Consider the following 14,024-nt stretch of genomic DNA (forward strand, 5'->3'; position numbering starts at 1 on the left):
CGCATGAAGTGCTGACGACGCGAGTAGCCGCTGGACGAGGTCAGATAGCTTCAGTGGCTTGTCTGCCTTCTCTGAGCCAAGTTGCGTGACGCTAGCATTGCCTGTGTTGTTTCTGTGATTGTTTACAATGTTTAAAAAAATTGAGAACGCCGCCAGTTGTGAAGTGAGGGCAGTGATTAAATTCCTCAATGCAAGAAACGTTCGCCCATGTGATATTCATCGCCAATTAAAGGAGGTGTATGGAGACAATGTAATGGACGAGTCGTCTGTTCGGCGGTGGTGTCGCAACTTCAACATGGGGAGGGGGAACACACACGACGATGAGCGTTCGGAGAGACCGTCTGTCATTACAGACCAACTGGTGAGCTCAGTTGACGAATTCGTGAGGAACAATCGGCGCGTCACAATTGATGACATCTGTGAGCATTTTCCCAATGTTTCTCGAACAATTGTTCATGAAATTGTTAAACACCATCTGCATTATGCAAAAATTTGTGCAAGATGGGTCCCTCGCGTATCTCAATGAGCTGGCGGCGAAGGACTATGCAGCAGGAATACAGAAACTTGTCACACGTTATGACAAATGCCTTAATTTGCTTGGAGATTATGTTGAGAAGTAGTTTAAAGTATCCTCTTTCAAATAAAATTTTTTATATTTGTTAATATTTACTTTTGTGTCTTTATTTCACGAACGGGTACTACTTTCCGGATGACCCTCGTACAATATCAGTGTCCATATTTTCATTTCCTCTATTAATTTAAAAGTATCCTCCCGGTCATGTTGATCCCGTTCATATTGTTTAACAGGCTTCATATAGTAGGTTTACTTATTAACTGTAAACATACACCAAGAAACATAATTGATTTGTATGGTAAATTCGTTAACAGAATTCCGGTTAATACAAGGATCACAAACTTAACAAAAATTTTATTTCGAACGCGTCTTAGATTTTTAACCCTCTCACTTTGCCATTAACGAAGTCGGTTCTATTTTATCTTAATAGAGACACATGTAAAAATTTTTAAATGTGGTAATATTTCCTGAACAATCAATTTTTACAAAATAGTTGGAAATAGGGATATAAATTTTGAACTAATGTCTCAAAAATGTCTACACATAATTCAAAACTGGAGTACATTTATTTCAAAGCTGGAGTTGAGAAAATTAATACATTAATTAACTTATGAACATTTTAAGGCCTCTTCCTGTTTGCCGTCATTTAATAAGTACATTCAATTTTAGTTAAAATATCCTGCGCTGACATTCCTGTTCTTCGTATAAGTAAATTGGTTAGTGAGTAGCTTGGCCACTATATTACATGCCAGCGCTCATCATTGGGAAATTGATCAAATGTACCGTGAGAACCTAAGCACTAATGAAATCTAAATGTTATTTCAATGGAAATCATTGTTTCTCCTTTTACCTCGCCATATATCCTTCCTTCTCCATGTCAAGGGAAGTCCACCAAGTATCGATGTCTGAGGTCCTAAAATGCTCTTCCCATGAAGGAGATAAACATTTCTAAACATAAACATTGCCTTAAAAAATGTGACGTTGCTGTGAAGGCTTGCAAATATAGCGCCTGGAGGCCGATCTCAATTATCATGGTCCTTAAATAGTATAAATGTTTTACATATTATGACATTCTGCGATGAAAACTCGCTGTGATTCTTCTCAGATTTGATTTCCTTGGCGAGCACTGGCTTCGTAATAGTTTCTGTTTCCTCTTGTCCCTCCCCCTACACTTCTACGCGTCCCTCCTTTGAATTGACCTTCCCCATTTCTCGATCGCGTGTATAAAAACCAAAACATGAGGGAGTGATGGAAGTCGGAGTGTTGTTGAGGATGGGGAAGCACTCTCATCGAACACCTGGGTTCTCCTCTACTTCCCCTCTCCGCCCCCTCAAAAACCGCCTCCCCTCCCACACTCCTCGCCAGTCCATTTTTTTCTTCCCTGGTTCCCTGCCTCCCGGCCGCCCTAAATCCATCTCTTCACCCTTCCCTCTTCCTCATCCCCTTGACACTCTTGTCATGCCTCCCCCCACCCCCCGACTTGCCATCCCACACTCGACCTGCTCTTCCTTTCTCTCCGCCCAATGACCTAACGAATCCCTGAACTCATCCTGATTCCCCCTAATATAGTGTGACACACCCGCACCATCACCTTTTCTCGTTGACTTCCCCGCCTCTGCTTTAAAAATTCAAAGGTCCAACGAGTGTGTTCAACGTGGAATGTTCACTCATGTCTCTGCGTTCCGTTCCGAGTAGAGGACAAGTTCGGTTCGTTTCCCGGGATGAATCCACGCATTCCTCTGTTTATTTGAATCTCCCAATTGATTTTCAATGGTATTATTTCTCGGCATTATCATTTTGCACGGAATTTCTTTATTTCAGTGTTTCTTAACTAATTACCGGAATTTCCTTTGAGGTCGGGTTTCATAGATGGGAATTTCTGTGATTTCTACCTTAAATTGTCAACCAATAACAGCACCTATGTATACATTGAATTCAATAGCTTATCCAACTGCTTTATCTCCCTGCTGGATGTAACGGGATCTCGAATATCGGTGGCTCTCTTACCTATTCATCAAATCCAAAAGTCCATTTTCGGAAATCTCGTTCTCGAAAATCTTCCCATTTCTCACCCTGACAACTTAGGCGAATCTTATTCGTCTTCCAAACTCAAATTTCACCAAAGTTCTCACAGACCTTTCCATCAATGGCGTACCATTTATTATAGATATAATACGAGTAACTTGGTTAGTCTTATTGGTAATATAATCTGTGTTGTTGGATGAAAAATAATCTTTCAAACTTTAATGAACGCTGTCGATATTCACAGAGGCACTGTTTTTAGAAATATTTCTGATGAATTCTCATGTGCTCACCGTTTTACTAACTATATCATGGTCGTGCAACAAGTGTATGTAGTCGAAAATCGATGCTTAATGTATGGGGTGCATCTTACTAGGAGAATCAGCCGATATCACCGAAGTAAAATTTATAGGCAGTCGTAAGTTCACGTCAAAAATGAATTAGTTGGTGAATAATACGTAGTAATTGTTCGTCTCCTCCTTTTTCTCGGCCCGTTGCCTTTTCTCATCGGGCAGATAAGAGCAAGTGAATGAAGAGAATTTTAATGAAAGTCTTCCAAAATATGCCCTTCTCTTATCGTCTTCTTATTGTTTTTGTTACCACGCAGGTGGGGGTATCGAGGACAGTACGAGCGGGAGTGTATGACGTCCGCTGTTCCTCCCCGCTTCATTGTTGATCCGCGTGACGTCTGAGGAAGGCCGCGTGCCAATTTTAAAATTTTTACGTAGTGCATTGAAGCAAAAAAAACCTCATTACTCAACCAAGCGAAATCTCACCATATTTCATTTGCGTATACCTTAATCTCACGAAATGCTAACACCGCGTAAGCGTTAAGCAGTAAGACAATGTAAACACGCTCCATAGATATCGCTCAAGCTTGCGCGGTTCCAGTACTTGGGAGGCTGAGGGTGAATGTCCGTGCATCGTTTTAAATGTAGTCGAGTAAACACGATCTTTTTGAATTATTTTACCCCTTGATTAACTACATTGTACGAGTGATAAAGCACGCTCCCTCTTTCACGGGGAATCGCCGTCGGAGCTCTCCCTCTTTACCCCACATTCCACCAATCTCCAGGGGGGGATTCCGTCGCGTTTCAGGGTATTTTCAACCCATCCCTGCCATTTCTCAACCCCCTTACCGCGACTGTGAATCATACCCACTTCCACCCCTCCACCCTATCAGGAGCAGATATATGAACATCCCTGGGGGAGATGGTGTGATTTGATTTATTTACCTTCGTACATACAGAGATACCCTTCACGCGGTTACCTCTCGGGAAATGCGAATTGAAAAAATCTTTTCTTTATGCTTTTTGTCCACCACAATGCCTGATCACTTACACTAATTTCTTCCATAATGCCCTTTCCTTGCTTACTTCTTTTGCCTCCGTCATGTTCTTACACTGTTATTGCATGTTTTTCTGTTTCTGAGACTAATATTTCTCGTCTTCACAGTCTTTTAAACCCTCGAACTTCGTTCTATCTTTTTCTTTCAAATTGTTTCTTTATCCTTTTCTCATTTTCGGTGACTTGATACCCATGTGTTTTGCCAACATGAGCAAACCAGCGAAGTAAAATTCTATCACATTTGTTTATTCCCGCATCATCCAATATACATTTTTTTATGTGGGCTCACTCTTTGTTCTTCACCTTATTCCTCTTATTTTTACCGCAAACACACCTCGAAGTACCACACACTATCCGGCATCTATGTATACATATACTGGCATACTCAAGTTTTACTTCCGCAGATCATAAAGCGTGTGTGTAATGTGAAACAGCCTCCTGACTATCAGTGTGTTTCCTCCTTATTGGTTGCTAGCTTGTTTACAAAAGTAAATCTGGAGTAATACTAAGCTTTGGTTTTAATAATGGCTTTCTGGCGAAACTTCAAGACCAAAACTCTCTGGTAGAGTGCTTTAAGCGTTGACAGGCAATGCTGTGGTATGGGTATTGTAGAGTTAGCTATCCTGTATCCTATTTTTTCATTGCCAATAAAAGTCAAAATAATTTTGCCTCATCGATAAAAATATTTAATTTCTTGCAAAATTAGTTATAAATGATTGTTAATTAAGCCAAATTCTGGGTTGAATGAGCATTCGCATTCCTTATTAATGGAATAGTTAACCGTGTTGACATAAGCTGTGTCATCTAGCTCGCATAAAACTTTTCCCTGGGCATGTTAAATGTATATTTACGAGCAACTGAAAATTTGGAGATGCGGTGTTCGAATCCCAGTCAATAGAGATTATATTACAAAGTGGATCACTTCAAATTATCTTAGTCAGTTGAAATTATGTTGCCAGAAAGAGGGTCAGCACTGTAAGTTTATTTGTTTAACACTAGCAAGATCTATTTAAGTGTCTTCCTTAGCCAAACCTCCCAAGTCAGACTATGTAAATCGTCGTCTAGTGCTTACGGGGGTTATGAAATTATCACGAAATCTCCTGCTTGCATGATTATATAACTAATTGCATGTACAGGTAATATTCTTGCTTCCGCCACCGCTGCAATGGCTGATTGCGACGAATGCTGACGCTGACGATTGCTTGTGTGTGCGTATAAATGTACGGTTATATGTATGCGTTCCGGACCTCGGACGTCGAATCGTATCCAAACCAATTGGAAACTCATTCCGTTAAAAGAGGAGGCCACCCCTTCCTGGGCTACTTCTCTCCAGACGACCTCCCTTCTCCACCGCCCTCATCCCCTTGTCCCTCCGTTCCTTTCCTGCCCCCTCATTAAAGATCCCTGCTCTTCCCTCATCAGCTTCCCTCGGTCTAAATTCCCATTCCCTTGTCCCAATCTCGCCCAGCGCTCTGTCACTCACGCACACACGCACGTCCGCCAACGCACGCCCTCGCACTTCCTGCACTACCCTTACCGCTGTCCTCCAGTTACAAATCCGCTTCTAAAATCCATTCCCACCTCTATTCCATCCAATTACTCTTTCTTACGCCCCGTTGCGATCCTAATCCGACCTGGAACGACTTAAGCGACTTCCTATTTCTTTAATTCCATGCGAATTTGTTTCATTCACGCACACATTTCTTTTGTCTTACTGAAACTATGGTTCCGCTTTGTACAATTTTCCAGTTCCCAACGCTCCCCTGTCCTCGCTCTAGTTCTTCTGTTTTTCTATTCGCACATTCTGCCCTAAACGGCGTTTCTCTAAAACGTTCTCGTGGATTAGTCAGTATACTAAAACAAATGAGCCAAGCTGTCGGTTGCCTCCCCTGCTGACCGCTACTACTACACTAAACGATAATGTAATTAGGAAATATTATCCATGCCGTCAGGAGACAGTGGCATTCCGAAGGGAAACTTTATGTATCTCTATTCAGTTATCCTTACCAGCATTCCGCGGAATATTTTTAGTTCCTCCGTATCTTTAATCCATTCAATAAATTCATAATCTTTGGTTAGTCAATGCCACAAAATGCTTCGTATTTAGTTTTTTTGGGAAAATTTACTCCCCCCCTTCCCATTCCTTCCATACTTGTACGTTTATTTCGCTAACTTTACATTCACTTATTGTTTTGTACATGCCCCTCCTCATCTGGCACTTCTATTATTTATTATCTTGGCGGTCTCTTTGATCATTTTCTCAGATGATTTTATCGGTATACCCCTCGCTGTTAAAATATTCACTCTATTCTCAAATATCTGTTCGATAATTCAACTCCAAACAAATCAGGCAACATTACCACTCTGATTTTAATCCCTGCCAGTTTGTTCCGAGTGGATTTTGTCTCATGTAATACAATTCAGTGTATGATTATAAAATTACCCCTCCTTGTCCACCAGAATGTTCTTATTATAACAATCGATCCTATAGGAACGTCGGAGTAGGAACTCAGTGACCTTGTATGTAGAAAAGAAAGAAAAACTCATCGGATATCGTCAGCAACCTTGTGAATGTATGCTCTGAAAAGTCTCTTATCAACAAATTAATTTTTATTAGTAATGAACTTCCGAGTATTTTGACAGAATTACATTGGCAACAGCACCATGTTTTATTTTGTTAACCTGGTGAGGATGCTTACTTCTCTATCTTCAATTTAATCTAAGGCCGCAGAAATGATGTACGATTGGAGTACTTGAAAGTTTTCCCTAACCATTCCATTACCTCTATTGTTATTTTTCAAACTCATCACTTCTTATTTTTACTTCTGTTCTAACTCATTTACTTATCTATCGACTAAATCTTCCTTGGCGCTCACAACTGATTTTCGAGACGATGTAGCCCCCAGGCGCTCCACACCATCAGAGAACTATCAAATGCCCCTGTGGAAACTCAAATCTCCCCCTTTTGGTCCAAGGTCATCCTTTGCCGTCACGCCTTGCCTAGCCGTACGAGCGGGACGCAGTACCAGCGTCATCTCTCTCCAAGACAATTTAACAAACGCGCAGAACGTTGACTTGTGGCGTACTCAAGCTCTCATGCGAGTATGCATTCCATCAAGGCCGTAAACGTGTAAAGCGCCGTAAACATTCCCTTAGTACCTTCAATATTTCCTCCCCAGCATTCTCTGACCGCCACCTGTTTCCCCGTGCACCGCCACCTTTGTGAAAGATTTAGTGCGTGTTCGTTGACCACCAAATTGACGGATCGCTAAAAAAAATCCTGAAAAATTTACGATTTACCTTCCATGATAGTTTCGAAGCTAATGCTATCGGTAAAAGCATGCTGGGACCGGAGTAATAATTTAGGTATGAAATGGGATATTCTATTCGCAACTCCAATACCTGAAATTAAAAATTGTACCGAAAGGTTAGTTCTAGAATTAGACTCTTTTCCGAATCTGTCCTGTGCATAAAAAGATGACCACGCGCAAAAATCATTTTTTCACTAATACTGCGTGAAAATATTATCATCCAAAACATTTGGCTATATTTCGTAAATCGTAAAAATGTCAATATGAGAGAAAATTCTTCCATACACACGATCGTATGAGGCATGACTACTTGGAAATTGATTTCCAAATTGAATAAGAGTACTAGGTATATTCCACAAAATCTTTTATTTGATGCTTTTTTTAAATTAGGAACAATAAAAGATACCCGAGGATGACGCCTATGCGCTGAAACTTATTGTACCAAATGAAAAGCTTTGTGGAGTATACCTAGTATTCTTCTTTCATTCGGAAATTCTTCTGTCAATTCAGAGAAATACTTCAAATAAAAATTTGATTCTCTTCCTCTCTATATTGAAAGGGTATATATAAAGTCCGTTTTGTGTATTTTCAATGGCAAGCGTCACTTTGACTCATCTAATATTAAAAAATTACTATGTTTATGATTAATCAATATGTATTCCATACTCTTAATTGCTATTTTTCTCAAGTTCTGTTTTCCCAGTATTGTAACTGCCCACATTATAAACGAGAACATTTTAAAAATTACACCTCCACGTTTGCTGAGGAACTCAGTGGGTATTTGTACTGAAAATAGCCACGCCCACTAACGCTGGATGAATTAACGACGTACTACAGGATCCCGCGCACATATCTGAGAAAAAATCACGGGCCTCTGCACGAGAGTCGAAAGTGAAGTAAAGTAGTATCAGTGGATATGATTTTGTGTCAACGAGATAGCTGAGAACACAGATTAAGCTTACAGCGAACACAATTAGCGTTGCTGGTGCAGAGTGATGTTTACTTCGGGCTTTTTGGTTAATTCTGGTTGCAATTTCGGGGAAATATGTTCGAAGGTAATTGACGCAAAGAAAACGGACCGTGAAGTTCAACGTCGGAGTAGATACGATATCTGCCAATCCCCCGTCGGCAAGGGAGCATTCACGGTCCACGGGAGAACTAACGCCAATAACTTTCCGCAAATCTTCACACGGTGCTTGAAAATTGACCGGACTAAAATGCAAGCTCTCATTTGACTTCGAGACGCGGTCACAGAACAAGTGGACCTTAAAATTGTCCTTCTAATCCTCTAGAATTAGTGTCTATTGAGTATAAGAAGTGACGCCACGCAATCAAAGTTTCAACGCCTACGGTTGTCTTTAACCAGACCTGTACGTAATTCTGCGATGGACCGGACTCAGGCGTTCATCATTAGATAGGCCAGTCGAAGTTGTTTCCAGGTGTGCTAAGAGGTCTTTTATTCTTTTTAAATAGATTTTTGTCATTTTTATTTACATTAGGTAGTTTTTTCTCCTACGAGTCTCTAGTAATCATCATAATTCATTGTTTGCATATATGTGGGAGACTCGTCAGAGTTTGTTGCATTCTTGTCCGCTACCGTCGTTTGAGTGGTTACTATTCTCTGGGATCATGTGAGCGGATCAGACAGGGTCTGAAAGTAGGTTGATAGCTGCATGCCCACCGAAAATGAATTGTCTTTTCCCCTATAAATTGGGAGATGCTTGACGTTATCTATCAGTGAGTCTTTATGCCACAGAGCATCCCTACGATTAGTACAGTAGGTTTCAGGATAACCCGAAGACGAACGCCTGAATTGCTAATGTAGCTATTTGGTGCATTTTCCAATCTACTTCGCAACCATGTTTGTTTTAGGTGGAGCTCAACGCTCAATTATGGAAATGTGTGAGATGAACGAGAATACATCAGATCGCCGGTTGGATGTGTTAGAAAAAGAAGTCTACGAAGTCTAGGAAAAGGAGAAGATTAGATTCCTCGTGTCTATCAACTATATCAGGGACTTATTTAACCAAAGGTGTTGATTCGATGTCACATTTGTGTATCTTAAAATGTGTACGATAAAAAATGCCAAGCCATGTTTTGTCGGTCAGCTCACGATGATCTACGCCCCCCACCCCCCTAGCACAGTTAAAAGTCAATTTAAAATCCCTCGTACTTTATTCGTGTAAGACCTTCAGGTGGTAATAAATAATTTTCAAAACTTTTCACTGCTACCTTTCAGTGGAAACGTAAATTTTAATGCATTCAAAGTACATTATCAAATTTTCTTAGAAGGCTAGTAAAATGACTTGTTGCTTTGAGGAACGGGACTCTGATCTGTTACCTAAATCACGTGTAGACGGAATGCCTTGCGTACCCCTCTGGAGTGGGCACATCCTTGTACTTCATGTCCGAGAGTAATTACCCAAAGATGAGGAAAAAGGGAAAGGTAAAAAAAATCAAAAAAGTTGTCTTCAAGACACAATATGTTAGCATTTTTCAGAGATAGATTTCTACATTTAACAATTATGTACAGACGGATAGAGCATGTAAATGACCACGTAATACTACAAAGTGACATCGACCGCCTTGGTGACTGGGTTACAAATAATAATATGGGCATCAATGTAAGTAAAAGTAAGCATATAAATTTTTCAAATAAAAAGAATGCAGAAAAGGAAATTTACACCCTGTTTGGAGAAAGAATCCCATGTACCAGTCATTGCAAATATTTAGGCATTTATTTAACTAGGGATCTTGGGTGTGGAGTCCAAGTAGATAATTTGACACGGAAGGCATTCAAAGTATTGCATTGGGTGATGAGAAATTTAAAAGGAAGTAGCATAACCACAAAAGAAAAAGCATACAAGGTACTGGTTACCCCTAGCCTAGAATATTCCTCCATAGTATGGGATCCATATGAGGTGGGACTTATTAAAAAGATAGAAAAAGTTCAGAGAAAGGCAGCAAGATATGTACTCGGAAGGTACAAAAGAACAGATAGTGTGACGGAAATGTTAGATGTACTGAAATGGGAGGGTTTGAAAAATAGAAGAAAAAGGAGTAGGTTAGGCGCGATGTATAGAATTGTTAAAAAGGATGAAGCGTGGGAAGATTTCTGGTAAGGGATAGAAAAGCCTAAACGACCATAGTTTCAAAATAAAAATAAGGCTGCAAAAAACAAATAAGAAAAAATACTCTTTTTTAAATAGAACCATAATTGATTGGAACCAGCTGCCTGGAGGTTTGTTTGAGCCCTTTCCATCCAATTGTAGAAGTTTTAAGTATAAATGTAAAGCAGCCACTGGGTAATAAACTTCATTTTAGTTATGAAAATATTTGTATATGATGTGGAAGTGTCATTGTATGTAAAAATATTTGTTCTCTTATCTGTTTTTATAGTGCGTGAATGTATGTAATTTTCGTTGTAAGGGTTATCTTTGACCAAACTTGACCGTTGCCACCAGGAACATCGCCTAATTGCAACGTAACTGTAAAATAAATAATAATAATTACCTCGGTATCAGGTGAAGATCAGCATTACATTTGGAAAGAAGGTAACTCTGCTATCCAGTGAATTCGGTCATTATTAATTGCTATCAGCACCACTTAATGAATGCGGTACAAACATTATGAGATCGATTCTAATAGGATTAGTTATTGGATATTGGGGTATTTTAACGCGTTAACGTAATTCTAATTGCAGAGCGTTATACTCTTGAGAAAGGGTTGGAACTTTTCAATGAATCACATTTTAAAATCACCTGGTTTACCATCAAAGAGATAATTTATACTCAAAATATGCAGGTAAATTTTCAGTTTTCGTAAAAGAATAAATTTACACCAGTTCTCGCCTACAAACACTATTTCCATTTTCAACTTTGTTTGGCAAATTGTTGTCAATATTTTGTCTCGAAGGACTGACGTGTTTCCGATCTTCAATATAATGAGTGGCGAGTGGGATTACCATTCTTGAGAAACGTTTTCGTATTGGGAGGTAAAATGAGAGAAATTGCGCAAAGCTAAAATTTTCATTCCCCAATTGACGCCTATTGGCATTTCATTTTAATAAAATATACTGCTGACATTAAATTATAAATATCGTCTATGTAAATACCAAGGTATACCCTCCGACAGGGAACATATTTAATTGTTAATTTCAATGGGTATAATATTTGAAGAGGAATTATTACATGATATTTATGCGAATGCAAAACCTCGACGGAAACATTCACGAAGATACAATTAACGGCAAAAGATGTTGGTTGTGCGTGGCATTAATAAAATAGAGCGTTCTTCAAATTATATCGTTTTATATGATAGGCAAGTTCTCATTATTTGCAAAAGAACTTTCTCATGAAAAGGTCGGACCCAGCACCTTCTGCCCACGCATTCATTACAACAATTTCAAACTGTTTGGTCCACAGAAAACGGGTAAGAAATGAAATGAAGATATTAGAGGGAAACAACTGCAATTATTTTCCTTCTTTTAAAGTATTTCCACTCACTTTTTTAGTTGGGTTTTTTCTCTAGGGCTAATAAAGTACTATAATTAAATAACTGCCATCCCATTTCTTCTGTAACATCTGCCTAAAATACGATGTACTCGGAAAAACATTTTTAATTCATATTTTGATGGAATAGCTTTAAGGAACAAAATATTTACATTCAAAAATACCATTTTTTATGTATACACCATCTGGCCTTCCGTTCTCTCTCTCTATCTTTAAACCTGTCCGTTATGTACCGGAAAGGAAAAAAGGTGTCTAATTCCATTGTAGGGCTTAAAGGTAAAATTAAGTTATCTTCCGCGAAACTCATCCACGAAGTATTGCCAATAGGTATAAATGGACATGTTTAGGTACTAAATAGGTATTAAAATGTTTTGATGCATTTTGTGACGTGACGCGCCTCATGCAAATGGAGTAAAGTACTGTATTGCAGTTCTAGATGCAATCTAAATAACTCCCATTATTCATCTTCTTATAGATAAATATGCAGTTTAGTTGACAACTCTTCGAAGCTAAGTTTAAGTTAGGGGGCATCAATTATGGCTATGCTATTATTGCGTTATACTTTGTTGAGCCCTTGTCTTCGCGGTCAAAAAGTATTATCGCCTGCTTTAATAGGGCGATGATGATACATTCATCTCATGGTAAAGTATGCGAGTATTATTTACGAATGAAATTAAATTGCACTGAATGGAATGTTTACTATGATATTTGTTTTTCAAATTCATGACAATGGGAGCATATGGCCACAGTTACGACTCGCCTACAAGAATCATAGGAATTGAAATGCCAGTAGTATATTTCTAAGCCTGAAAGTGTAAAGTATATAACATATTTATTAGCGCAATTTCTCAAAAATTAGTCAAGAAAAAAACATGAAGTAGTCATTCAAGTGGTAAAGGTTCAGAAGAAGAATAGAAAATAAAGTTCGGGTAGAACAACCGGCTAATGAAAAGAAAGTAATGTATTTATTCGGTTTTTTTGATAGTCCTAATGATTTCTTTAAACATTTCTGTTTCATGTAAATTATTCAAATTTGATTTTATGTGTAGGTGAAAGCAATACCTAAACGCACTTGTTAATTACATGAAAAACCATGAAATCAAAAGCATGCACTTACATAATTATTTACCAATTGATGAAAACTGGACGAGAGAAAACATGAAAGGTGCTTCCCCAGCAAAGAGGATTCATAGTTAAACCATCATGTGAGTGGTTTTTTCATTTAATTTTCCTCCTCCTTATTCATTAGTTTTTTTGCTTGCTTGAAATTGTCTTAAACTTCGTGAACATTTGCCATTTCCTTACTCAACAATCAAGATTTCCTTCTCAAATTTTCTCTTTCGTACCAACACTAACTAGAACATGTTTCATTTAAATACGTGCGTGACAACTTGAGTAATATTTTCCAATAATAAGGAATACAATACGCTTCCCTTTATTTGACTCAAAAACTTCAGATGTTAAAAAACTAGAGACGCCACAAGCCATGACCTCGATGACAAATCCCTCTACTGGCGTATCAGTCGCCCGTGACGTCGAGTTTCTTCATACCATTGGGATATAATAAATTTCCAGCATTGGAACTGTATTGCATGTTAAGTGAAAAAATAATATAAAGCCAAATATTTTATGCAAATAAAGTTGAATGGGAAGTTTCTCGTGGTAGTCGAGAGACAACTATCCCATAGCGTTCCCAGTTATTTTGAAACTTCTGCTCGGTCGAAATCGTCAACGAAACGAAAGCGTCAACGTGAGATCCTCTCTCCTCATCTAATGCTTGAAGCGTTGTTCTTCTTTTGTAATTGTTTAATGTAAACATCGCTATGTATATTTAGAGGCGCCAGCTATCCTCACACTTCGGGGCTCCCCTTTAATAGCGTGCAGGCCACTTGTGACGTACCGTTTTCCTCTCTTCAGTTGTTCAAAGCTTTCGTGATCACCCTCAAGCTTAAACTCGCGGGCGTCTCCATTCATTTAATACTCGGAGCAGACCTCATGGCAGTACCTGGGGTTTGTGGAAGCCATTTATTGGTACACCATCAGCCTTCAAATCAGCACCACCCTAAGTCCCAGTTTGGCCAGTCCTTAGCTTGTCCTAAAACTCTTGCAAGACTACCAATGGTGTTATGATTAGTTAAGTACTAGTATCGAAATATTATAATGGTCACTCGTGATATGAAGTCTTGATTTGATGAAGTCATAGGCTATTCGTAACGAGTGCATATCCACGGAGAAATAATCAGTATGTTACCTTTAGCA

This window comes from Hetaerina americana, unplaced genomic scaffold (assembly GCF_022747635.1).
Source record: "Hetaerina americana unplaced genomic scaffold, ioHetAmer1.1.p SCAF_3, whole genome shotgun sequence".
NCBI lineage: Eukaryota > Metazoa > Arthropoda > Insecta > Odonata > Calopterygidae > Hetaerina > Hetaerina americana.